This window comes from Mauremys mutica, chromosome 3 (assembly GCF_020497125.1).
Source record: "Mauremys mutica isolate MM-2020 ecotype Southern chromosome 3, ASM2049712v1, whole genome shotgun sequence".
In the NCBI taxonomy this organism is placed as follows: Eukaryota; Metazoa; Chordata; order Testudines; family Geoemydidae; genus Mauremys; species Mauremys mutica.
This window is the reverse complement of record NC_059074.1, coordinates 28,539,453-28,567,266: the sequence shown is the minus strand read 5'-3', so window position 1 is coordinate 28,567,266 and position 27,814 is coordinate 28,539,453. Positions and strand designations below refer to the sequence as shown.

Below are 27,814 nucleotides of genomic sequence, written 5' to 3'. Positions count from 1 at the left end.
CTCCATTGCTCAATTTTCTGTCACTTGACTCCTGTGATGTCATCATTTAACTAGTTCTCATGTTATCATAGGTTTTGTCTGGACTAGCATATGTCCCCTTGTTATAGCTGATGGCCAATTGCTTGTTAAGTGACTGTAAATGCTAATCTAAACACAAACATTTGCAAAGTATCAGGACATGGTGGCTCAGCCTCAAGCAAACCACAAAATGTTGTGTCCCAGAACAAACATTTGTGCAGAGCCTGTTATCAACACAATTAGCATTTACGATCAATTAGCTCAGATTATAACAGGACCACCAACTCTAGTCTAAAAGCAACAAAGAATCCTGTGGCACCTTATAGACTAACAGACTTTTGCAGCATGAGCTTTCGTGGGTGAATACCCACTTCTTCAGATGCAAGTGGTGGAAATTTCCAGGGGCAGGTTTATATATGCAAGCAAGAAGCAAGCTAGAGATAACGAGGTTAGATCAATCAGGGAGGATGGGGCCCTGTTCTAGCAGTTGAGGTGTGAAAACCAAGGGAGGAGAAACTGGTTCTGTAATTGGCAAGCCATTCACAGTCTTTGTTTAATCCTGAGCTGATGGTGTCAAATTTGCAGATGAACTGGAGCTCAGCAGTTTCTCTTTGAAGTCTGGTCCTGAAGTTTTTTTGCTGCAGGATGGCCACCTTAAGATCTGCTATTGTGTGGCCAGGGAGGTTGAAGTGTTCTCCTACAGGTTTTTGTATATTGCCATTCCTAATATCTGATTTGTGTCCATTTATCCTTTTCCTTAGAGACTGTCCAGTTTGGCCGATGTACATAGCAGAGGGGCACTGCTGGCATATGATGGCATATATTACATTGGTGGACGTGCAGGTGAATGAACCAGTGATGGTGTGGCTGATCTGGTTAGGTCCTGTGATGGTGTTGCTGGTGTAGATATGTGGGCAGAGTTGGCATCGAGGTTTGTTGCATGGGTTGGTTCCTGAGCTGGAGTTACTATGGTGCGGTGTGCAGTTACTGGTGAGAATATGCTTCAGGTTGGCAGGTTGTCTGTGGGCGAGGACTGGCCTGCCACCCAAGGCCTGTGAAAGTGTGGGATCATTCTCCAGGATGGGTTGTAGATCCCTGATGATGCGCTGGAGGGGTTTGAGCTGGGGACTGTATGTGATGGCCAGTGGAGTCCTGTTGGTTTCTTTCTTGGGTTTGTCTTGCAGTAGGAGGCTTCTGGGTACACGTCTGGCTCTGTTGATCTGTCTCCTTATTTCCTCGTGCGGGTACTGTAGTTTTGAGAATGCTTGGTGGAGATTTTGTAGGTGTTGGTCTCTGTCTGTGGGGTTAGAGCAGATGCGGTTGTACCTCAGTGCTTGGCTGTAGACAATGGATCTTGTGGTGTGCTTGTCTAGTCTAGACAAAGCCGATGCATGCGTCCCCCAGGCTAGACAGGACCTGGATTTTTAATATAAAAGGAGGCAACATAAATGTGTTTTCCCTCCCCAAAACAAACTAAAACAAATATACAAACAAACAAAACAAACCACCTAGGTCCCCAAATCTTCATACCTTCTTTACACATCAGGTGAAAATCGAACAAAGGCACGGTCTCAGTTATTGCCCCTTTACAGATCACCTTTGAAAAGGAAATTATCCCTTACATTCCTAATTCCCCCAAATCAGGGTAACCACTGACTTTGTGGGGCCAAAAGACTGGATCTGGGTGTGAAAATGTATCACTTTCCACTGTTTCAAGTACATATAGAACAGAGTACTGGGAGCACAATAGGTTAGGATAAGAGAAAGCTGATTAGGGGAAAGAGGTCCCCCAAAAAAATCTTGTCTTGAAAATAGCCACAGGGTTGGTTTAGTATTCAAGATTTTTGAGGTCATTTAAGTGAGATACAGTCCCACTAAAATAATCATGTAACATCCAAATTTCATACTTCTTATAACTTTTTTTTTTACACATACTTGGGGCTCAAACTATGGCTCTAATCCTGATATTACTCTCTTGGGACCATTCGTGAATAATTTCCACCTACCCTCTTCCTTTCTGGGGAAGCAATAATTAAAAAGGGATTCAGGGACTGGGGTAGAATGTATGGTTCAAATTAAGGTCATTTGATCAAGAGGTTTCCAACATATGTTCTCCCCATGCATTCTTCTAATTTTCAAAGAACTCTAAAATCCACATGCATAATGAGATTATCTAGGATATTGGTACTCCACAACAGGGGCAATGGTGCAAGTTTGGAATAATTTGGTTCAGGTGTTCCTCAGGTGTCCCCCCACCCAATAAGAAGAAAATTTTAATATTTCAGTTGCTCTAAAACTGACATGCATAATGAGATTACCTTGAACAGTGGTATTCCACAACTGAAATTGAGGTAGGGGGAACTCCCATTGAGATGAACTGATCATTTCACAGCACCCAGAGCTATTGTGTTAGACTATTCATCTCTTTGGAGCATCCTAATTCATCTGAGCACACCTCACTGAGATGATTGGGCCATTCCACACATCAACAGTACTCCTGTACTGCAGAGCCCCTTCCCTTACACTGGCTCCCTGCTATTCCTCTTGCTGCCTCCAACTGGTAGATGTGCTCCTCACAGCTCATCAGTTACCATCCTCCTTTCTTCCCATGGTCCTTCCAGCCCTACCAGTGGCATGGTTGGGTCAGAATCATAGAATCATAGAATCTCAGGGTTGGAAGGGACCTCAGGAGGTCATCTAGTCCAACCCCCTGCTCAAAGCAGGACCAAACCCAACTAAATCATCCCAGCCAGGGCTTTGTCAAGCCTGACCTTAAAAACCTCTAAGGAAGGAGATTCCACTACCTCCCTAGGTAACCCATTCCAGTGCTTCACCACCCTACTAGTGAAAAAGTTTTTCCTAATATCCAACCTAAACCTCCCCTCTGCAACTTGAGACCATTACTCCTTGTTCTGTCATCTTCTACCACTGAGAACAGTCTAGATCCATCCTCTTTGGAACCCCCTTTCAGGTAGTTGAAAGCAGCTATCAAATCCCCCCCTCATTCTTCTCTTCTGCAGACTAAACAATCCCAGTTCCCTCAGCCTCTCCTCATAAGTCATGTGCTCCAGCCCCCTAATCATTTTTGTTGCCCTCCGCTGGACTCTCTCCAATTTATCCACATCCTTCTTGTAGTGTGGGGCCCAAAACTGGACACAGTACTCCAAATGAGGCCTCACCAGTGCTGAGTAGAGGGGGATGATCACATCCCTTGATCTGCTGGAAATGCCCCTACTTATACAACCCAAAATGCCATTAGCCTTCTTGGCAACAAGGGCACACTGTTGACTCATATTCAGCTTTTCGTCCACCGTAACCCCTAGGTCCTTTTCTGCAGAACTGCTACCCAGCCATTCGGTCCCTAGTCTGTAGCAGTGCATGGGATTCTTCCGTCCTAAGTGCAGGACTCTGCACTTGTCCTTGTTGAACCTCATCATATTTCTTTTGGCCCAATCCTCTAATTTGTCTAGGTCCCTCTGTATCCTATCCCTACCCTCCAGCGTATCAACCACTCCTCCCAGTTTAGTGTCATCTGCAAACTTGCTAAGGGTGCAGTCCACACCATCCTCCAGATCGTTAATGAAGATATTGAACAAAACCGGCCCCAGCACCGACCCTTGGGGCACTCCACTTGATACCGGCTGCCATCTAGACATGGAACCATTGATCACTACCCGTTGAGCCCGACCATCTAGCCAGTTTTCTATCCACCTTACCGTCCATTCATCCAGCCCAGACTTCTTTAACTTGCTGGCAAGAATACTGTGGGAGACTGTATCAAAAGCTTTGCTAAAATCCAGAAATAGTACATCCACTGCTTTCCCCTCATCCACAGAGCCGGTTATCTCGTCATAGAAGGCAATTAGGTTAGTCAGGCATGACTTGCCCTTGGTGAATCCATGCTGACTGTTCCTGATCACTTTCCCCTCCTTTAAGTGGTTCAGGATTGATTCCTTGAGGACCTGTTACATGATTTTTCCAGGGACTGAGGTGAGACTGACTGGCCTGTAGTTCCCTGGATCTTCCTTCTTCCCTTTTTTAAAGATGGGCACTACATTAGCTTTTTTCCAGTCATCCGGGACCTCCCCTGATCGCCATGATTTTTCAAAGATAATGGCCAATGGCTCTGCAATCTCATCGGCCAACTCCTTTAGCACCCTCGGATGCAGCGCATCCGGCCCCATGGACTTGTGCTCGTCCAGCTTTCCTAAATAGCCCCGAACTACTTCTTTCTCCACAGAGAGCTGGTCACCTCCTCCCCATACCGTGCTGCAGAGTGCAGCAGTCTGGGAGCTGACCTTGTCTGTGAAGACAGAGGCAAAAAAAGCATTGAGTACACTAGCTTTCTCCACATCCTCTGTCACTAGGTTCCCTCCCTCATTCAGCAAGGGGCCCACACTTTCCTTGACTTTCTTCCTGTTGCTAACATACCTAAAGAAACCCTTCTTGTTACTCCTAACATCTCCGGCTAGCTGCAACTCCAAGTGTGATTTGGCCTTCCTGATTTCACACCTGCATGCCTGAACAATACTTTTATACTCCTCCCTGGTTATTTGTCCAATCTTCCACTTCTTGTAAGCTGTTCTTTTGTGTTTAAGACGAGCAAGGATTTCACTGTTAAGCCAAGCTGGTCGCCTGCCATGTTTACTTCTCTTCCTACACATCGGGATGGTTTGTTCCTGCAACCTCAATAAGGTTTCTTTGAAATACAGCCAGCTTTCCTCGACTCCTTTCCCCGTCATGTTATTCTCCCAGGGGACCTTGCCCATCAGTTCCCTGAGGGAGTCAAAGTCTGCTTTTCTGAAGTCCAGGGTCTCTGTTCTACTGCTTTCCCTTTTTCCTTGTGTCAGGATCCTGAACTCGACCATCTCATGGTCACTGCCCCCCAGGTTCCCATCCACTATTGCTTCCTCTACTATTTCTTTCCTGTTTGTGAGCAGCAGGTCAAGAAGAGCTTTTCCCCTAGTTGGTTCCTCCAGCACTTGCACCAGGAAATTGTCCCCTACACTTTCCAGAAACTTCCTAGATTGTCTGTGCACTGCTGTATTGCTCTCCCAGCAGATATCGGGGTGATTAAAGTCACCCATGAGAACCAGGGCCTGTGATCTAGCAACTTCTGTTAGTTGCTGGAAGAAAGCCTCGTCCACCTCATCCCCCTGGTCCGGTGGTCTGTAGCAGACTCCCACCACGACATTACCCTTGTTGTTCATACTTCTAAATTTAATCCAGAGACACTCAGGTTTTTCTGCAGTTTCATACTGGAGCTCTGAGCAGTCATACTGCTCTCTTACATACAACGCAGCTCCCCCACCTTTTCTGCCCTGCCTATCCTTCCTGAACAGTTTATATCCATCCATGACAGTACTCCAATCATGTGAGTTATCCCACCAAGTCTCTGTTATTCCAATTACATCATAATTCCCTGACTGTGCCAGGACTTCTAGTTCTCCCTGCTTGTTCCCCAGGCTTCTTGCATTAGTGTATAGGCATTTAAGATAACCTGCTGATTGTCCCGCTTTCTTGGTCTGAGACAGGAGTCCTCCCCTCTTGTAATCTCCTGCTTGTGCTTCCTCCCGGTATCCCACATCCCCACTTACCTCGGGGCTTTGGTCTCCTTCCCCCGGTGAACCTAGTTTAAAGCCCTCCTCACTAGGTTAGCCAGCCTGCTTGCAAAGATGCTCTTCCCTCTCTTTGTGAGGTGGAGCCCGTCTCTGCCTAGCAATCCTTCTTCTTGGAAGACCATCCCATTGTCAAAGAATCCAAACCCTTCTCTCCGACACCATCTGCGTAGCCATTCGTTGATTTCCACGATTCGACGGTCTCTACCCTGGCCTTTTCCTGCTACAGGGAGGATAGACGAGAACACCACTTGCGCCTCAAACTCCTTTATCCTTCTTCCCAGAGCCACGTAGTCTGCAGTGATACGCTCAAGGTCATTCTTGGCAGTATCATTTGTGCCCACGTGGAGAAGCAGGAAGGGGTAGCGATCCGAGGGCTGGATGAGTCTCGGCAGTCTCTCCGTCACATCGTGAATCCTAGCCCCTGGCAAGCAGCACACCTCTCGGTTCTCCCGGTCAGGGCGGCAGATAGATGACTCAGTCCCCCTGAGGAGAGAGTCCCCGACCACCACCACCCTCCTCCTCCTCTTGGGAGTGGTGGTCGTGGAACCCCCATCCCTAGGAAGGTGCATCTCATGCCTTCCAATCAGTGGAGTCTCCTTCTGCTCTGTTCCCTCAGGTGCATCATCCACTCCACTCTCTGCACTAATACCTGTGGAGAGAACATGAAAACGGTTGCTCACCTGTATCTGTGTTACTGGGACGTGGATGTTTCTGGTACTCTTTCCCCTTCTGGAAGTCACATGCCGCCACTTATCCTCGCTGGCCTTCTGTCCCCGCTGCGTAGCCTGCTCTGAATCTTCAGAAGGTTGTGCCCGCTGCAGCTGATCCTGACGTCTATCCAGGAAATCCTCATTTTCTTTTATGGAATGCAGGGTTGTTATTCGTTTCTCCAGACCTTGAATCTTCTCTTCCAAGATGGAGATCAGCTTGCACTTGGTACAGACAAAGTCGCTCCTCTCCTGTGGAAGGAAGACGAACATGGCGCATCCTGTGCAGGTCACAACGGCGGATTGCTCAGCATCCATGGTCTCTTCCTTCTAAGAGCTCTCTCCAGGCAAACTCCTTCTGTTTGCCTCTCTGCTGTTCGCTGCTCAGCTGGTTCGCAGCTGACTGCCTTTTTATAACAGTCAGGCCCAGCTGGAACAAAGCACTCCCAGATCAAACTGGTCAAACAAGCAATCAAACAATCAAGCACACAGTCAAACTGCCAAACTGCCCCCCCAACAGACACTCAGGAGGAGGTCAGGAGGAGGTCAGAGCTGGTAGCTAAAGTGGCAGATCATTCCCCTCCCATAGGTACCCTCCAATCATACTCCCTCCCTGACACTTCTTCCTCAAAAAACAAGGGAAATTAACTACCCAAAACCATGGTTAATGTAGGCCTTGTTTACACAACAGCACCTTTGCCGGTATAGACTCACCCAGCTAGACTAACCCCGGGTTAGTACCCTCTTCAAATCAAGAAGTGCGTTTCAGATTCCTGCTGGCACTGCCAGTCTGATATGCCTTCTCTGGCTTGTCAGATTGGGTTAATATTTGCTGGTGAACCACAGCACCTCTTATTAGGCTGCTTCCCAGGCTGATGAATCACCTGTGGTTCATTAATTTTATACCAGTGTAACTCCATTGATTTCATTGGGGTTGTTCCTGATTTACACTGCTACAAGTGAGGAGAGAATCAGGCATAGGCATCGACTTTGTGGGTGCTCCAGCACTCAAGCACCCATGGAAAAAAATAGTGGGGGTGGTCAACACCCACCAGCCACAGCTGTTCAGCTGGGCCACCATTCAGCTGTTTGGCAGCTGGCATGGGACCCCGAGGAAGAGGGCAGAGCAGGGACAGGAAGAGGTGGAGTGAGGGTGGGGCCTTAAGGGAGGGGGTGGAGTGGGGCGGGAATTTGGGGCAGAGTGGGGGTGGAGCATCCACCTGAAAAAATAAAAGTCAGTGATTATGGAAGCAGGGGTATAAAAACTAGCACAGAGGGACAAACTCAGAAAGACATATTTAAGTGATCTGCCAAGGTTGCAGTGCAGTGGTGGAACAGTCGAGACTAGAACTCCAGGATGAAATCCTGGCGAAAATGGGTTATACCTGCCAAGGAGCATAAAAGGCAATAAAAAGAGGTTCTATAAATACATTAGGAGTAAGAGAAAGATGAAGAAAAGTGTAGGTCTTCTATGTAGTAGTGAAGGAGAGCTAGTAACTGATGACACCAAGAAGACTGAGGTGTTTAATGCCTGTTTTCCTTCAGTCTTCACTAAAAAAGTAAATTGTGACCTAAGTACTTAACACAATTAATATTAACAATAGGGCTGTCAAGCAATTAAAAAAAATAATCATGTGATTAATCACACTGTTAAACAATAATAGAATACCATTTATTTAAATAGTTTTGATGTTTTCTACATTTTCAAATATATTGATTTCAGTTACAGTACAGAATACAAAGTATACAGTGCTCACTTTATATTTATTTTTATTACAAATATTTGTGCTATAAAAAACAAAATAAATAGTATTTTTCAATTCACCTGATATAGGTACTGTAGTGCAATCTCTTTATCATGAAAGTTGAACTTACAAATGTAGAATTATGTACATAAAATAACTGCATTCAAAAATAAAACAATGTAAAACTTTAGAGCCTACAAGTCCACTCAGTCCTACTTCTTGTTCAGCCAATCGCTCAGACAAACAAGTTTGTTTACATTTGCAGGAGATAATGCTGCCAGCTTCTTGTTTACAATGTCACCTGAAAGTGAGAACAGATGTTCGCATGGCACTGTTGTAGCTGGCATTGCAAAATATTTATGTGCCAGATGCGCTAAAGATTCATATGTCCCTTCATCTTCAGCCACCATTACAGAGGACATGCATCCATGCTGATGACAGGTTCTGCTCAATAACGATCCAAACCAGTACAGACTGAGACATGTTCACTTTCATCATGAGTCAGATGCCACCAGCAGAAGGTTGATTTTCTTTTTTGCTAGTTTGGGTGCTGTAGTTTCCGCATCGGAGTTTTGCTCATTTAAGACTTCTGTAAGCATGCTCCACAGGCTGTCCTGAACAGATTTTGGAAGGCACTTCAGATTCTTAAACCTTGGGTTCAGTGCTGTAGCTATCTTTAGAAATCTCACATCTTCTTTGTGTTTTGTCACATCTCCAGTGAAAGTGTTCTTAAAACAAACAACATGTGCTAGGTCATCATCTGAGACTGCTATACCATGAAATATATGGCAGAATGTGGATAAAACAGAGCGGGAGACATACTGTTCTCCTCCAAGGAGTTCAGTCAAAATTTAATTAACGTATTTTTTTAATGAGCATCATCAGCATGGAAGCAGGGATGTGCTGGCCACTGCTTCCCGCAGCTACCATTGACTGGGAACAGAGAACCCTGGCCTATGGAATCTGTGGGGAGCAGGGCCTGCAGATGGTGGATGTCAGTAAAATGTCTCGCAGCCCACAATCAGATTACCCTGATGGGCTGCAGGTTTCCCACCACTGCTCTGGGCTGCATTAACAAGAATGTCATGTATAAAACATGGGTGGAAATTGTCCCATTCTACTTGGCACCGTTGAGACCGCAAATGGAGTACTGTGTCCAGTTCTGAGTACCACATTTAAAAAAAATGTGGACAAACTGGAGAGAGTTCAGAGGAGAGCAACAAAAATGATGAAAGGTTTAGAAAACCTGACCTCTGAGGAAAGGTTAAAAAAACTGGACATGTTTAGTCTTGAGAAAAGAAGACAGAGGGCACAAGGCTCTGAATACTAACTAGCCACTTGGCCTAAAAAGAGGTATCAGGGATTCTAGAGCACACTGATGTGGATGAGTTCCTGCATGGAAAAATGAGATTACCTGTTTGCCTATATACTTTCCCAACATACACATGACCTGAGAACAGACCTGGGCTTCTGGGTTCCTGAGCAGAGCTGGCATTTTGGCCTGATCCAAAGCCTATTGAAATAAGCAAAAAACTCATATAGAATTTGAAGGGCTTTGTATCAGGTCCAATAGGTCCATGTTGCCAGGACTTTGGCACGACCCTTCATTATTTAATGGGTAGGGGTTTTTGTTGTTTTATTTTAAAGTCACATATGGAACAATGTGACAGGTTTCAGAGGGGTAGCTGTGTTAGTCTGTATCAGCAAAAACAATGAGGAGTCCTGGTGGCATTTATTTGTGCATAAGCTTTCGTGGGCTATAAACCACTTCATCAGATGCATGAAGTGAAACATACAGTAAGCATGTATAAACATACAGCATGGAACAATGACAGCTTTGAATCTTCAAGTTGCCCTAAACACAGTCAAATGCATGGCCAACAAATCACCAGTTTGCACCTGAGGAGTAAGTGAATTTAAGGGGTTGTGATGACAGATATGAGTCCATAATTGATTAATCTCAAGATTGAATGATTATTCACTGAAGCATTCTATTAACTGTCAGCTTTAAAATATTTATGCTTTCAACTGTCTTACTTGAAACTTCTTAAACCCTTAATGAGAGGACAGGAGATCACTGGCAAAGAGTGGTGACAGTGAGTTGTATTCACCAACATTAAAGGGACTGAGATTTTTATGAGACAAATACATTATTAGTGCCACATTTATACTTCTTAAAATCACTTACTCCAAATTATTACACAGAGGCTGCTGTTATCTGAAGATATTAATATTATGTTTGCTGGACATTTGTTTTCATGTATGGAGTTTAAAATGCTGTAATTAGGACAGACACTACACTAAGAAGTTATTCCAGGGAATTATAGTCAACAACAAAGATTTTAATCCAAGCGATCACATTAGTATATACTGAATACAGACCCAGTCCTGAAAACCTTTACTCAAGGGAGTTAATCACTTTGGCCCTAATTCAGGAAACCATCTTTATTCAGAAAGCACTTATGCATGTGCATAACCACATGCTTAAAGTTAAATATGTGTTTAAGTGATTTCCTGAGTCAGGGCCATTGAGTTGAAGAATCCTTGACAAACTTAGTCTAACTTTTTCTGCTGCTTTCTGGTTAATTGGCTCAATCAAAGCCTCAGATCTGAACACACATGATTCCAGATATCAATGGGGATTTTGTGATTCCAGCCAAACATATCTGGAGTCAGGTATGAGATTTTAATTCCTAGTGTATGCAGTTCTATAAAAATACATTAAAATTCAATTTATATATTATATATAATGAAAGGGGTAATATAAACTGACTATAAAATATAATATAACAATTCCATTGACCTTTGCGGGGTGGGGGGAAGTCAGATATTGTACTAAAACCTTTAATCCATTTATCATTCATATGTTTTTAATTATTTCTTACTAAATGTGAAAATTTTGGGACCAAACCTGCACTTTTAGCGTAGGATTTTCAAAAGTGCCCAGTGTCGGTCTAACTCTTTGTGACTCTATATCCGTATGTTCACATTTTTTACAAGACTATAATAGATTTTGTATGAAGTATGCCTTGTGAGGTAAAACTCATCATTTGCTAATCATTATTGTCCTGCTAAAATATGTGTGGCAACATTGTATGTCAAGTTATAAGATTTTACTATATAACATTACTAAAACATATTCCAAGTTTAGAAAAGCAGGCACAAACTGGGTCCTTGAATACAAAAGACAAATTGACGACTCAGCCAAGTGTCAACAAAATTAAATGAAAGGGTTAAGCAGCCATTCTTTGGCAGGAAAAAGGGTATAAGTGAGAATTAAATCTTGGCAAAGAAGCAGCTGGAAATTCCCATCTCCCCAGGCTTTCTGACACTTAAACCCCAGCTGGAGATGATTCTCAAAGAAGAGGAAAAGGATAAAAATGAAGATCAGAGGTCCCAAATCATCTCTCTCCCTCTACTCATGGCATAGACAACACTTGAAGGATAAAGAAAGCATCATTAGACTGGGAGAGATCTTGGCTGAAAGGAGTTGAGCCAGGAAGACTGCCACAGAATGTGATGGCAGAGACTCTTTGCTTTGAATTCACTTAGCTTGTTAAATTAGGTATTAGATGTGTTTTACCTTTTATTGCTTTGTAACCAGTTCTGATTTTTATGCCTCATTATTTGTAATCACTTAAAATCTATCTTTCTGTAGTTGTATTGTTTTATCTAAACCAGTGTGTGTTTGGACTGAAGTGTTTGGGAAACTTCATTTGAGATAAAAAGATTTGTGCATATCAGTTTCTATTAATGAAATGATGGATTTTATATGAGTTTGCATTGTCCAGGAGAGAGTGGGCAGTACAGGACATATATTTATGGAGGAAAGTATGGAACTGGGAATTCACTGGTGTCATTCTGCAGTGTAATTGCCATGTCTGTTTCTATATCTTTGGCTCCTAGCTTGATTTTACAGCAGTGTTAGAAGGTCTGACTCTGATTTCAAATCAGAAGCAAATGCACTGATGTAAATGGAACAACACTGATGTAAAGCCAGTGTAAATGAGAGCAGAATTGGCACAATCATTTTGAATTGGTTACCTTGAAACTCATTTTCATGCATACATGAAGCAAAGATTTGTTTTACTATAAAATTAAACAGTTGACTGGCATTTGAGGCAGAAAACCCTTATCGGAACAAAAATAACTTTAATTTTAGAAAGGGAAACTAAAATATGTTGGCCAAACACATATTAATGTGTCCATAAAGGATGTCATTTCAAAGTAAAAATTGTCCTTGAAAAAAAATCACACATAGTTTAAGAATAGAACTGTTGTGAGTTGACAAATGACAATGCATATAAATCATTACCTACCCAGCATAGGCTGCAGAGATTTTAATTTGCAAGCTAATTTACTTTACATAAACAATTTAAGCAGCAAACCTCTTCCTCCAGCTAGAAGTTTGTGTATGAGAAATGACTTATCTGTTGGCCTATGACATTAGCCTGATATTGACTTGTTGCTGACAAGGTGAGAGGTTCTGCTAAGCTGAAGTACAGTCTTTCCCACTGTACTTTAAATCATTGCTAATTTTCTATTCAACCTATCGAGATTTGGCACTGTTGCTATAGTAATTCACGGTTCTCTTAGCAACGGTGTTCCCCACTTCCATTGACTTACAGATTTGTCCATCAGTGATGTACTTGTACACATTCTTGCATACAAACACATTTCAACATACATACAGTGCACAGTTAAAATACATGCCAAATTTATCCAACTATGGCACTTTGTTGAATGGTAAAAAGCAATGCTGAAAACTGTTCACTGAAAACATCTGCTCTTTTCCCAAGCCAAAGCTTCCTTTATGGCATCACCTGAAAAAATAGATGAAGCAGCACCAGTGATCTGATATGTACATGTCAAATCAGGAATTTCACAATAGGTCCCCAAACCGCTGATTTCTCTTCACCTTTCAAAGATCATACATTCTCTTGTGTGCTAATGATTGAACTTTCCCATTTTCAGTTTGTTTTAGACTCTCACTCTTAAAGTTGGACTGTAAATTCTTCATGCAAGTAATTGGAACTATTCATGTGCTTAAGCACACACACAAGCATGGGATCAGGTCTTTATTCATTACTGTTAGTTGCCTATCATGCTTCAGGTGCTTAGAAATAAACAATTTAACTTATGCCAAAGATGTGAAACTTGTTCATTTTTTTAGATCTTTCACTTCTTTAATGTTTAGTTCCCCTGGAAGAGTGTTCTTGCAAACTAGGTATCTTTGGCTGCAGCCGTTCCAAGCAACCAGAACAGAGGCAGCGAATAAAAATATCTAACTTCTGCAAATCCCCTTATGTCTTCTAAGAGCTTTACAACTGTCACAGATTAATCTTTGTGAGAGAGGTCAGAAAAAATTATATCCCTTTTACAGTTGGGGAAACTGAGATAGAGAGCGGTTAAGTGACTTGGCCCAGGGCCCACAACAAGTCAGAATCAGAATCACCTGATTTCCCAACTTCAGATTCTGAGTTAAAACCAAATTATGCCTCCCTGGTGTAACTGGCTGTCATGCAACATTGTTTCATGTATGCCATTATTATTACCACCCATAAAGGGACTTGGAGACACTGATGAAAACAAGCCACAATCTGTCTGAGTGCAAAGATGTTAGACACCTAGTAATGTAAAATGATGTTTTACAACAGGCAAATCAAACCCTAAAAGCTGCCATTTATGACTGCCCTCATTTAGATATTAAGACCCTTTTTCCTTGGGGAATCTGCTTGGAGAGTAGCTGTTTCTATTATTTTCCAGCAATGCTATAATCCTGTCACCGCCTTGTATGGCTGTTTCACTCACAGGGTATGTCTCCACTGCAGTTAAAAACCTGTGGCTGGCCCATGCTAGCTGACTCTGGCTCACAGGGCTCAGGCCAAGGGAGCTGTTTAACTGTGGTTCAGGCCCGGGCTGCAACCCAATCTCTGGGACCCTTCCACCTTGCAGGGTCCTAGAGCCTGGTTCCAACCTGAGCCCAAACATCCATACCCCAGTTAAACAGCTCTATAACCTGAGCCCCACAAGCCCTGCTGGCACAGGTCAGCCATGGGTTTTTAATTGCAGTGTAGACATGCTCCCAGGGGCCTTTCTTAACCACTTCTAAATTATTTGGATGCAGTTTCTCACACATTAATATTAGTACTTGATTGTGAACATCAAACTCTTTAATTGCTTTCATAGTGAATATTTGATGTTCCTTACTTAGACTAAAGTTGTAGTTCCATTACTAATTATACTTATGGTATACTCCACAAATAAATCCCTCATTTTAATATACTTCAATAGTTTGAGATACAAATAACAAATTACTTTCCAGAGGCATGGAAAGGAGGGAGAGACATAGGAAGAAATCTAAGTATACAGGTGACTAGTGGAGAATAGTCAGCCTATAAAATGCACATTCTTTTGAGAGGTCAGGGTACACACTATCTTATTTTAAACTTACATTTTCCTCTCACACTTCTCCTGCCTACAATCCCACTAAAAATCACTTCTGAAAAATAGTCAGGATTTGTTTTTTCTCTAGCTCAAGTCTGCCTGAAATTCTTATCCATGGCTTTATCGATTCCCAGTAAAATACATCCCTCTTCTACAATCTTCCAAAATCCCTACCCTAAACTACAGGGTGACCCAAATGCCAGCAAGACCCACCATAGTGCAGACAATGCCTGTCGCTTCCAATGATTTCTCATCCATTTCTGAATCTGATTTGGCATTCCCCACCAGGTTTTCCAACCCGTCCATAGGTTCTCAATCTCCCCTATTTAAATGATCTCACTTGCACCTTCATTCTTCACCTCCTCCTTTCTGTTTTCTTCCATGACTTTCTAAATGTGGTGCTTCTTTATAGAACCTCTGCCACCCTCATACATCTATTACTCCATCATTTCTAAATGCTCATTGAAAACTGCCTCTTTCCTTTAGCCTATGTCTGGAAACAATCCCCCCTCCCCCCAGCTTTACTTTCCAAACTTTCTTGCATCCTTTTATTTTTCCTTTAAAAAATAAAGGAAAGGAGAGAAAGAAAAAACAAACACAAAACAAGCATGAAGGGTGAGGGGAGAGAAAGCTCAGTGGTTTGAGTATTGGTCTCCCAAATCCAGGGTCATGAGGCCATTTAGGGAACTGGGGTAAAAATCTGTCTGGGAATTGGTCCTGCTTTGAGCAGGGGTCTGGACTAGATGATCTCCTGAGGTCCCTTCCAACCCTGATATTCTATGATTTCCAAAAGTGCTCAGCCTAGCTCTGTTTCCCTTGAAGTCAGTGGCAAAATTCTACTGGCAATGAGTTGGTTCAATAAGTTTAAAATAAAGAAGTTCAAGTAAATCAACCTTCTACATAACATATGATAGAGTAACAGATGTGTTATAAAGTAACTACTTAAGGCTAATACTTTGCACCTCCCAGGTTCAGATCTGGGAACCCCCACTTCACATAAAATGATGCTCCTTCTTTATAAAAGTCTTGGTTAATCAGCTACCACAAAGATCTGGCCCTAAATTCAGTTGACAACAATAAATAAGCATAAATATTTATACAGCCCCCATACATATACCTGTTCTATCCTTTACCATATGCATGTTCTGCAAAGTGGCATGAACAGTATGTTGCATCCCCTGTCCTGAAGCATGTAGTCTACAATAAGATCACCACAAAACAAAGGACAACTGCTAAGGAGAAATAAGATTTATGGTTTGCTAATTACAGGCCCAGTCCTGCAATGTGCCAAGTGCCTCCTTCCTGAAAAATCAGTGAGAGTTGATAGCACTCAATGACTCACTCACTGATTTCCTGCAGTGTGCAGGAGATCAGGCTAGATGATCATAATGGTCCCTTCTGAAGTCTATGACAGCACTCAATAATTGCCTAGTGCCTTCCAGGATCCAGAAATAAGATCAGATAAGTCTGGATGAGTCTTCTCACAGCAGGTCAATTTGTTGCTCTGGACATTTGAGTGGATGTGAAATCAACTAATCCTGTATCCTCTCATTGTCTCTCACTGTAATAATGTGAAAGAATACATAGTGTGTTAATTCTCTTAGGTAATAGATTTTTTTTTGCTAACTTTGGCTCATTTCTACATAGCATTTAAACTTGTTGCACTGAACTCAGCAAAGCATTAACTCAATAATTTATCTCTCATTTCAAAGTACTTGATCATTTGTATAAAAGTTGTTAAATAGAAGCATACTGAAATGAATGATAGAGTTATCACTTTTTTCAACTGCCAGATATGATACCTGTCCTGGGAAAACCCAGAAATGTCTTTGGGAGATTTTCTCTACCATCTCTATAATGAAAACATTGAACATCTTCTACCTGTTCAAAGAAGAAAGAAAAAAGATATGTCATTCTGCTGTCACTAAAATTGGCAAAATATATACACAAACCATCCATACGTTACACCCTTGGATTATCAGACACAACGCATAGCTGGTTGAGATATTAATTGTATGATCTATAATAGTTTTGCCATATCTCACGACGTGATCAATATATGTTTAAGAAAATGGTGTCATATATATTATACAAGGAGCTGGTGTCACTGCCTATTATTAAAATTGCTGAGTACTTCTCACTATAAGATCCTGTTTTGCTTATAACTTTGCCAAGCCAACTGTTCAGGCCAAAATTTTCCATACTGGGTGTTTGTCCCAGGCTAATTTATTTATTTTTAATTTCAGCCAACTCTAGTGTGCATGTATTATGATTAGGCTAGGTGGTAGTAGATTTTTATTAGTAAATGGCAATAAATATTGATTTCACCTTACACAAGAAATGGACAAAAAAGATTTCTGTCTTTAACAATGGAAATTTAAAGAAAGGCAAAGTTAGAAAAATGCTGCTCAAGAACTTCTTAAAGTTTGATTTAAGGATCTTTACTTGGTATATTTTCATGTGTGAGGTTGCCAATGTGTATTTCAACAGTAATAAAGCTTTAACTTTTTTTGACTTAGCTTCTACAGTAATTAAATATTTATCTTCTCCTCATAAGTTCCCACAACTGTGAACATCTAAATCAATAAAATTTGAAAAAAAAAAAGCTTAAAACCATAATTTTGCACAACAGTGAAAATTTAAATCAATAAATATAGAAAAAAAAACTTACAATTATATAGTGATATTATCTGTGGAAATGATACAAAAATAAAAATTAGATTCTGTCAAATCTAATTACGATACAGTCTTTAATTATATGGTGACACATTATTTTCCCTTGCTTCATTCAGTGCACAACATGGACTTGCTCTAGGGTTGAATAAGGGTTGGTAGTGAAGGAAATTGTTGTCTGTAGAACTTCTGCTTCCTCTGTTACAGAAGACAGAATGTGTATTATGAATGAGGCAGGGGATTGCAGGAAGAGACAAGATGGCCTCATGGTTAAGGCAACTAAATGTTGTCCCGGAGAACTTATTTTCTTTTGGTCCCTGCCAAGCAGTTCCTGACTGTTGCTGGGTACCTGACTTGAGACTCTGGGATCTTATCTGGAACACTGAATAAATAGGAGAAAAACAAAGTATTGAATAGCTGTTCATTAAGTGAGTACCATCCATCTTGTGCATTATGAAGCAGGAGTCCTAGGGAATAAAAGATAGCATGTGATCATGTAATTAAATACTTTATAATAATATATCTGGTGGTCTTGTAGCTGTGTTGGTTCTCAGATATTAGAGAAACAAGGTGGGTGAAGTAATATCTTTTATTGGACCAACATCTGTTGTCTCTCTTATCAATAGAAGGTGGTCCAGTAAAAGATACTACCTCACCCGCCTTGTCTCTTTACAATAAAATATACACACAATGGAGATGAATTATGGTTACACGGGGCATTTCCAATATTCTGAGTGCTTGATTTTGCAACCTTAATAATGTTCTTCTAATGTATATTATGTATCTATATGGCGTCACTTGCTTAAACAGGATTATACAAGTCTCAGCACAATTTAATTCTGGGGTCAAAAAGACCCTAACCTGGGGACAGTTAAGTGTATTTCATGTTTAGAGTTTGATTTTGCTCACCTTACCCTGGCATATATCCTGCTGAAGTCAGTGAGCTTACTCACATTTGGGTCCTTAAATCTGATCCAAAGCCCACTGAAGAAAATTGGAGTCGTTCCATTACACTGGCTTAGGACCAGACCCTGAGTAAAGCACTCAGGGCAACCTAAAATAAACAAACAACAATAACAGTGCTGTAGAGCACTAGAGGGAGGTTTTTTTGTTGTTATTGCTCCGTGCTTACTTTTTTAATATTGGGCTACAGTTATTCACCTATCACAGGCTACTTTATCTAGGCATGGGAAGACATAATAACTCAGATAGAAGTGTCATAGCTCAGGACTACCTGCTTCCTTGTCTCCCAACTGCTCCCCCCAGGTGTCAGTGGACCTATCCTGGGGTGGAATCCCACAATTCTCCCACTCCTAGGTTGGAATCCAGATTGCAGTACCCGGTGGGTCAATCATGCTTGCCAAGCCAGTCCAACTGGGTTCAGTACTTGCGGTTCTTCCCTTCAGAAGTCTGTGTCCAGTGGTTAACAAGGTAACCAGACACTATCTTATCTAGAGGCTTGCCACATCCCTTGGCAGGGACGCTAGGCAAACCGCTCTTTACTGTCTCCCAAACAACCGCTGCCTTCCCTAGAAAAAGTCATTTTTATCTAGCCAGAAGTCCTTTGTTTCATTTTCCCAGGCCTTTTGGTTCTCAGCAGAGTCTTGGCTCCCTCTAATGCACCAGACACTGTAGCTGTGCTGGTTATAGACCGGCACATTCACTCCCTACCTAAAGCAAGAGGGAGACATATCCCTCATGGACAGCTCAAGGGGCAATGCCACAATCCGTTGCCCCTTGCCTAGGGCTAGAGTAGATTGTTACTCACAATCTAGCTCTCAATAGCACACCAGAATAATTGTGAGGAGCAATGGCCCTGATTCTTGTTTCATTTTCTAAAAATTGGTGTAACTCTGTTGGCCTCAGTGCAGTTACTCCTGGTTTACAGCAGCTAGAATCCAGAATGAGGCCAAATGTACTTTTTGTCTAAAAATTACCAAAGTTATGTATTAGCTCAAAAAAAGGTTTAAAAAAAAAGAATAGAGCTGTACAGATATATATATATTGGTGCACATGCTATAAAAAAGGAGATTAGTAAATCATTCCAATTGTATCACAGGCTGGTATTATAGTTATTCATTCAAATTTGGAAAGCACCACAAGCAAGCTGAAAAAATCTGTTCTGACATCTCGCCTTCTACTGATGTTCAAAATAAGTGGCTATTTGGTGTGCTGGCATGTTATAAATTGGATAACACTGATTTTCTATGAGATATATGTCTTTTATTTAGAAAAACATCAATAAAATATAGTCTGCTGTCCCTTTAGTCCTTTTACTTTTTAGTATTTGTAAAAATGAGACTTTCCAGCTCATTAAATTGCAGCTTGCAGGGTACTATACCAAACTAGTTAATCTCTATAAATGGTCATTCTATTTCAGCTTTGTCATAGGCACTTTCAGCATCAATGTCAGACTATGAACTAGATTTTGGAATGCAACCCAATTGCACAGTTCTTAACTCACAACTTCTTCCGTGGATTCAGCGAAATCAGAGAGATGAAGGGAGGCCAAAACAAAAGGGAGGTGATCTTCACATACCTGTGACAAGTGTAATCATATTAGTATATGGTCACTTTTGATTTTCATCTAGTAATTACTTAAATTGTGCTTTATACTTCCAAATATTAATTAACCATGAATTAATCTGATATTGATCTTGAAGAATAGAGTTTAAGGCCCAGATCCACAAAAGTATCTTTGCTCCTAACTTCTACTGAAATAAGTGAAAATTAGGAGTCTACATAGATTTGTGGATTGGGGCAAAAGTGACTAATTTTATTTTACTTTAGTAAATATTTTGAGTTAGAAAAATAACACCATCTCTTACGCAGCACTTCCCAGATTTAAAAGAATTGCAGAAGCTTGTTAGGAAGAATGGTCTAATGGTTAAGGTAAGGGCATGAGACTCTAGGTTCAATTCCTACTTCTGCCGAAGAGTTCCTGTGTGACCTTAGTCACTAGGTCCAGTTTCACAGAAGGAGTCAGGAGCCTGGACAATCACTATGATTTACAAGGCCCGAGTTAGGTCCTACACAATGAAGGGAAGAGAGAAGCCCATTAGACTTCTTCAAGTGATGTCTTCAATGTGGAGGTTGTTGGCCACCACTTTCCATCTTTTGCTGTTGTGACAGAGTTGTAACACTTCCACTCTTCTTTGGACACCAGTCCATCTGACAATATTTCTGACTGAACTGGTTCTTTTTCTGGTTTGCCTGTGATCTCTTCTGAGGATATGAGTGCTGGAAGCAAGTCGCTCTGTGATCAGCAAGCTATGCGTCCATGGTTACTTCACACTGTGATTCACAAAAGGCAGCATGCTAGGTCAGGAGATGCCTAAGGTAGCCAATGGGACAAGAAGGGTGTGTCCTGAGACCTGCCCCTCTCAGGTAGATAGTCACGTATGTCCAGGCTGCAGGGAGGTGTTTATCACTGCTTGCAGTTCACAGCCAGAAACCCTCTTTGGAGTTAGGTACCTATGCCATTTTGGGAGGAGGAGGAGGAGGAGGAGGATGAAGAGGTGATAGTGCTGGTGCTCACCTTATAACTTTTAGCCCACTGGTTAGTGCACTCACCTGGGATGTAGGAGACCCAAGAAGAAAGGATTTGAACAGGTGTCTCCCACTTCTATGGGCAGTGCCCAACTCCATTCCCTACCTCTTTATGGGATACCTTCTCCTAATCTGCTTGCAATTCCAGTTTATCAGAGAACCTGATCTCCAATGAACAATTAGCTGCACTGGGCACCTGCCACAGGAGATGCCAGCAATTTTCTTATCTGCCTCCCCCCAACTCCTACCAAACTCCCAGACTGCTAACAATTCATTTCCTAATTGCAGCCAGAGTAATATCTACTTCTCACTGTCTCCCAGCGCCTAGTCTCAAAATCTGTCCACCTCATGCTCTGAGTGACTTGAAGAACTGGCCATTACCAACATGGACCAGTGAGCAGAGGTCTCCATCTCTGTACCTAACTCAGTCTCCAGACAAATCCAGCCTAATGGGGTTGGGGTCTCTCTTTTTTTTTCTTTTGCTGGCTCCTAACCTACCAGCTAACAGGCTTGTATTCTGTCTTGAATCCATCCTGGATTCAAATAATAATGTATCCAGGTGCCCACAACCTATAAATCACAAACTCAATCTGTGTACCACTATCCAGTCTGACAGTATACTGAGCCTTTAGAGGATGAGCACAATCATGAGCAGCCCTGGGCTTGGCTGTATTACCCTCGTAATAAAAAATGGTAGATTAGAGCCTGAGAGAAACTAGAAAGCTGCTCACTGTTAACCATATTCCTATCCTGCAAGCCTTCACCGTGTTCACAGCAGGGCAAAGGAAGAATAAGAGAAAGATCATTATTCTAGGTAATTTTCCCCCAGTATCTTTTGGGGGCAATTGTATCAAAAGGAAAAATTGCAAATCTGATACCCTTAAAGCTCTGGAGCTTTTAAAAATATATATATTGCCTCTTACTATATGATGTCAATCCTCTGAGGACTTTTAAATCTGGAATCAGTCTATCTGTCCTTCATGTGATGTTTTTTGTTCTGCTGAACACCCCTCCCAACATTATGTTCTCCTTTGTCATGGTAAGCCCATAGGAGAGCCCATAGCACCATAAGCAGATACAGCCAATCCCACACTGCCACTTACAGTCCTGCACCTAGGTGGAGAGCACCCGACTTACCCTCCACCACATTCCAATGAAGCGTCACCTCCCCTGGAGGCCAAAGAAAATGTGTGCTCCAAAAGTGTGTGTGTGTTTTTAACACTTTTCCACATTTGTATTTGTGTGAATATTAACATGTGCCCTCACTGAAGGCCCAGCATAGTTGCTAAATTCAAGACTCAGGCTTATCTGCTTGGGAACCTATAAACCATCATAAGTACAAAGGATCTCACTGGATGAGCCAAAGTTCTCTATTCTTACCATATTTCAGTGTCAGCCTGGCTCTGCTTCAGTTCCTCATACATTGCAGGTCATCAATTTAAGTTCCTCCAAATGGACCCATGCCAGAGCCCCAGGGATAACATCAAGGAGTATCAAGGGGAATTGGGCAAAAATATCCTGAAATATTTTCCCACTACCTCTTTCACCACCCCACCTGACTGGAGAAGTAGACTAGCAGCAGATTTACTGTGGCATGTGAGCTGTGACTGTGGAATTGATTAGTGAAATACAAAGAGAATAGTTCGGTTTATATCAGTGAGTCAAATATAGCGAAATAATGAACCCAGCTTCCTGTGCAGATTTCTTTTTTCAAAATCCTTTGCTGTAGAAAAATCCATGTTTATTGTTAATGGCTTCAGCAAATGGACAGCATGGTTATGCCAACAGTGCAGGATTCTAACAGCATGATAATAGTCAGAATCGCGAGAGCTGTCAATTGGTGTGGGCTTCATTCAAAAATATTCTGTTAAAAGTTGATGGTCTCTAAGTTCAGTTGCAAATTACTGATGCATATTTTGCTCTAGTGCAAGAAAACTGCATATGTATTGAAGTCATGGCAGATGTCCAGTGATTCACCGAAGTCTGGGGGATGATTGCTCAAAGAAGAATAGAAAAAAGAGTGACAGCAGCAATGATAAGGGAAACTTCCTGGAGTTCCTGACTCTAATAGCCAAATAAAAGAGTGTGGTAAGAAAGAAATTTGAAAGTGTACCACACAATGCAAAATACAATCACTTGTCAACACCAAATGAAATCGTTCAGATTATGTCAGAAATGGTACTTTAATGCATAAGCCAAGCAGTGAAGAAGGATAATGTTTTCTCTATAAAGGTTACCGAAACTAAAGACATTAGCACAGTAGAGCAAGTGTCAATTGTGTTGAGATAATATATGAATGGCACAGTATATGAAATATTTCTTGGTTTCCACCCTGCCAAGTCACTTGGTGCAAAGTTCTCTTTTAGTATGTGAAGGACACATTGTCACAGTGTGGTACTGATATACAGCACTGTATATCATCAGCACCAGACCTATGATGGTGAAAATGTGTAACGTTGTCTAAGCTCTCCTACAGGAAAAAGCACCTCAAACATTGTATATTCACTGTTTCAACCTCAGACTAAATTTAGTTATTGTTGATGTACACAAAGGAAACAAATGCACTCATTATTTTCACTATCCTGGAGAAACTGTACCCTTTTCTCTCAGAATCAGCTATATACACTAAATTCATAGTCATTCAAAAGAAAGTACAACCCAAAAATAAAGTTTTGGAATTGAAGAAGCTCTGTGACACTGGATGGGTGTGGTAAGTTTCGGCTTGTAATGCTGTGAAAAAGATATTTCATCCATTCTTGTGACACTGTACTATCTCAAGATAAGTCAAGAAGTCACCGGGCAATGGGTGGATGAGGCCTTAGTTCAGTATTAGTGTGACCCAGTGTGCCTAGGGCAGCCTCACTGAAAATGCCAAGGTCGGGGCAGGCTGGAAAGGGAGAATAGGCATTCCCAAGACTGGTGGCTAACACTGAAGTGCACTCACCAACCAGTCACACACTGTGCTTCTGATTCCCCGTAGGGTTATCAAGAAGCTAAAAAAAGAAATCACACATCCCCCTTTATTGCATTCCAGTTCTCTGGCTCCCAATCGACACCTAGGTCCGGCGCAGTGAGAAGTTATTTTAAAAGCTCTGCTCACTATACAAAATGTTCTTCCGACCCAAATGGGCCAGTCACATTACCAGGTCAATATTAGTCTGGATCTTACCCAAAACACGACGCTGCCAGCCAATCCTTAAGCACCTAAAACTAAAGGTTTATTTTAAAAGAATGAATGAACATGGCGAGAGTTGTTAAATGGTAAAGAAATTAGGTACATACATAAGACCATAAAGTCCATATATCAGGTTCTTAGCAGTATTGGTGAGTTTGCTGGCTTGAAAGTCCCCTTGGAACACATCTGCAGCTTGGATGGGTCATTCAGTCCTTAGTTCAGAGCTTCGTCTGCAGAAAAGTTACTCCAGAGGTAAGAAGCAGGAATGAAGACAAAATGGAGATGATGCAGCTGCCTTTTATATTCATTTGCCATGTGGTTTGTACTTCTTGTGTTCCCAAACACAAGCTTTACAGCACATGGCATGGAAAAGCCTTATTGTTCTGTCCACAAGCATACCACATGCCATGCTGACTCATTCCTTTCAGTGGGTTCATTGTACTGTTGATGACTCTTGATGGGCCATCAAACAGGCTAGGCAATGCTGATGCCAATCTGTCTGGGGGTGTCACCCAGAAACACAGCACAAGTTTTGAAACATAGATATATCATACATATCTATAACTTACAATTCAAAGGTGTTACAAACATATAAACAAGATTATCATACTTGGCAAATCATAATATTTTCACAGATACTTTACATGGTATATCTGGTCAGATTCCTTGCAATTTTATAATATTGTTATCAACAATATCATAAAGTGCCCCACATATTCCATACAGCATCACAATGAGTCTGACTATATTATCCTTCTTTGCATGTTCACAAAAAAATTTCAATTGCTTAAAGTTATATCTGACTATTAGCAAGGAGTTGAGTGTGACTTGTCTCAGGCATGCTTATCTGTGGACACGCTAATCAGAGCATTTCTGAACATGAGAGATTAAGAATAGGCATTGAATGAAATATGGAGTGAAGCTGTTACCACAGCTTCAGAAAATGATTTGAAGCTACTTGAACTTTGAGAAGTACACAGTCATATACAAAAGTTGCCTAAAATACGTCAGCAATACATTTTAACTGAAGAAGTGTAAAATGAAGAACAGCTCCTTTTAGATACAGGGGGAGTCAGGAAACATGCCTTTTTGTCAATGCTTGATCAAATAAATGGAGAACTTCAAAGAATAAATCCGTTGTTGTTGGAGTCAGTTGCCTTAACCCAAAGTATAAGACCTTTCTTGACTTTCTAGAATTAAAACTACTCATGGAACACTACAGATGTGATATAGACAGTATGGAGACTGAGGTAAAACTCTTGCCAAAAGTAATTGAACACTATGAAGAAGAGAAGAATCCAAGAATGACAGTTTGTTGAAGCTGCTAATTTTTTTTGGATAAATATAAACTTTCCTTTGATAAACTACATAATTATATGTGATTGGTATGTGTATTCCTCTGTAAAGTGCTGCATTCTTGTGTTTTGACAGGTGAAAGATTCCCTCAGGAACCACATGACAAGCGAGAGATTAACGGACTTTGTTGTCATGGCTATTGAAAAAAGTTGTTGAAGTCTCTTCGTGTTGTTGAAGTCTGTTGATGACAGATTTTCTGCTCCTAAAAGCAGCCATATCCAGCTCCAAAAAGGTAAATAAATTGTCACCATCATTATTTACCCCCATTCTATAATGTATTTGTATATATAATATTTATAATGTATAATCCTTGCTCCCTCAATAATGGTTCTGCTACACCTTCATGCCCCTGTACTAAGTATTCAAGCATTGTCCCTGCATAGCTGTAAATGTATTGTGGGCCCAACAGACTATTTTGAATGAGCCGCCATCTGAATATTTATCCAACAGCGTGCCTGGATATATCAGGTGGGCACATGCATGCTTCCTTCCACAGATCCAAATTACTCTGTTAGCCTCCATGCCCTTCTTATCTCAGTCTCTGCCCTGGTGGAGAGAGATGAGCAGGCATCCAACTTCCATCATCTTTCCTTATTCAATGAGATTATTTCTATATAAGGTTCTTTAAATATTATCTCTATTGACTTTGAGATGGTACACCATGATTGGAGCAGCCACTCCAATTTAAGCCTGCCCTCACTGAAACATTGGAACTGTCACCACACTTCATGCAAGGGGAGCCTTCTCAATGGCCTTGGCTCCTGTCCCTAAATCCTGTCTCTGAGCCAGATGCAAAGATGTTTCCTACTGGCAGGACCAACACTTTTTTTTGTCTGCTGCCACTACTCAAATCATGCACCCATGCATTGTGTACAGGAGCTCAATTACCAGATTCCACTGCAGAGGGTGTTACTTTACCCCCCAATGGCTGGGCACTAGGACCAGGAAATCCACAACCCCATCCTACTCTGACCATATGTGAAGCCTGTAGTACAGACTGCTGCCAACTCCTGGAGGATCGAGGGAAAAGGGGAACCCTTCCAACACCTGATCTTTGTGTAGAGGAGCCCCTAACCCCCTGCCCAAAAAAGCCTTATGGGCACCACAGCATCAGGGCCATCCCCAAGAGAAAGGACATTTTGGCCCTCCACCAGTCAGTGATTTCAGATCCTGGGAAAGTACTTAACTCTCCTCCACTTATCCGTCCTATCCTAGTCACAGGCAGGGCTCAGCCAGGGTATCCATCCACCTTACTCCTCCAGGTCCCACTTCCACATCTCCTGACACAGGGGAATTATCACAGTAATGTCACTTAACAGGAACCTTCAGCTACCCACAGGTCAGTGACTGCAGGACCAGGAGAAGTCCCTGACTCTCCCCAACTTCTCCTTCGTGCCCCTCACAGCTCTGGGGAGGGTGGGGTGAAGAGCTCAGCCAGGGTATGCAATCACCCTTCCTACTCACCCATTCCAGTCACTGCTGTCCTCTGTTTCTGTGTGGGGTAAGGGAAAATCTCTGGCTCCTGCTACGTGTCAGGAGCCCAGTCCTATCTTCTCCTCAATCCTAAAATAAGAAAAGGAATAGATGTCAGTTCCTGTATTACTTTCTTGACTCCCCAGATAGACTGCACAAAAATGATGGACATCTTTCTGGCTTCAGCACCATTGATTAAAAAAGGAGATAGTGGTTCCCTGCCCTCCCCTGCCCCCCCCGAAGAGTTACTCCCCGCGCCTGCCGGCCCCAGGTCACCCCCGAGCATGCCAAAACTTGCTTCTCCCTCCCTCCCAGCGCTTTTGCGCGGCAAGCCTGGGAGGAAGGAGGGAAGCACAGCGCACCTGGGGGAGGAGGCGGGCAGGGGATTTGGGGAAGGGGCAGAGGGGAGGGGGTGTGAGCAAATTTCCCGCCCTAGGCCTAGGCCTTGTTGGCCTAGGCAATAATACACCACTGTGCTGCCCCCTTCTAGCCAACCAATCAGTCACAGATCCTGCCCCTCGCCTCTTCACCTTCACAAGGAGGGAAGGATGTGTACGTAATCCTTAAAGGAGCTAATGGTTTCCTTTCTCCTGCTGGCCCAGACAAAACATCACCCTGTGAGATTGTTGGAGCAGAGCCTTGCCTGTGCAACCTGAAAACATTAAACCCATACATGCCATAATGCATATACATTGTGATGCAGTCTTTAAATACATGATGACATATTATTTTTCCCTGCCTCATTCAGTGCATAGGATGGATGGTGCTTACTTCATGAAATATTTTTTTCCTCATTCATTATGTGTCCCCGTGCCTTATTTATGGGACACTATTCAAACCCTGATCTGAAGCTAGAACTATTAACTTCTTGGTGAATATTTCTATATAACTCATTACTGTGCTTCACAAATATTAATTCATTTATTTTCTCAATAGCCCTATGAGATAATGATTATTATTCCCATTCTCTATATAGGTAACTCAGAGACAGAGAGACTAAGGTAGAAGATAGTCACTAATTTTGAGTATCCAATATGTGATATTTCTAAC

The 27,814-nt window shown here is 41.9% G+C and overlaps 1 long non-coding RNA gene across 1 annotated transcript; it reads right to left on the bottom strand.

Moving 5' to 3' along the window:
* Positions 1-17,999: 17,999 nt before the first annotated feature.
* On the bottom strand, positions 18,000-27,408 carry LOC123366041. Its single transcript, XR_006577893.1, has 4 exons — positions 27,295-27,408; positions 26,756-26,854; positions 19,676-19,750; positions 18,000-18,265 (listed from the first exon to the last, which is right to left on the bottom strand). It is a non-coding gene; the product is annotated as an uncharacterized LOC123366041 (long non-coding RNA).
* Between the last annotated feature and the right edge of the window lie 406 nt (positions 27,409-27,814).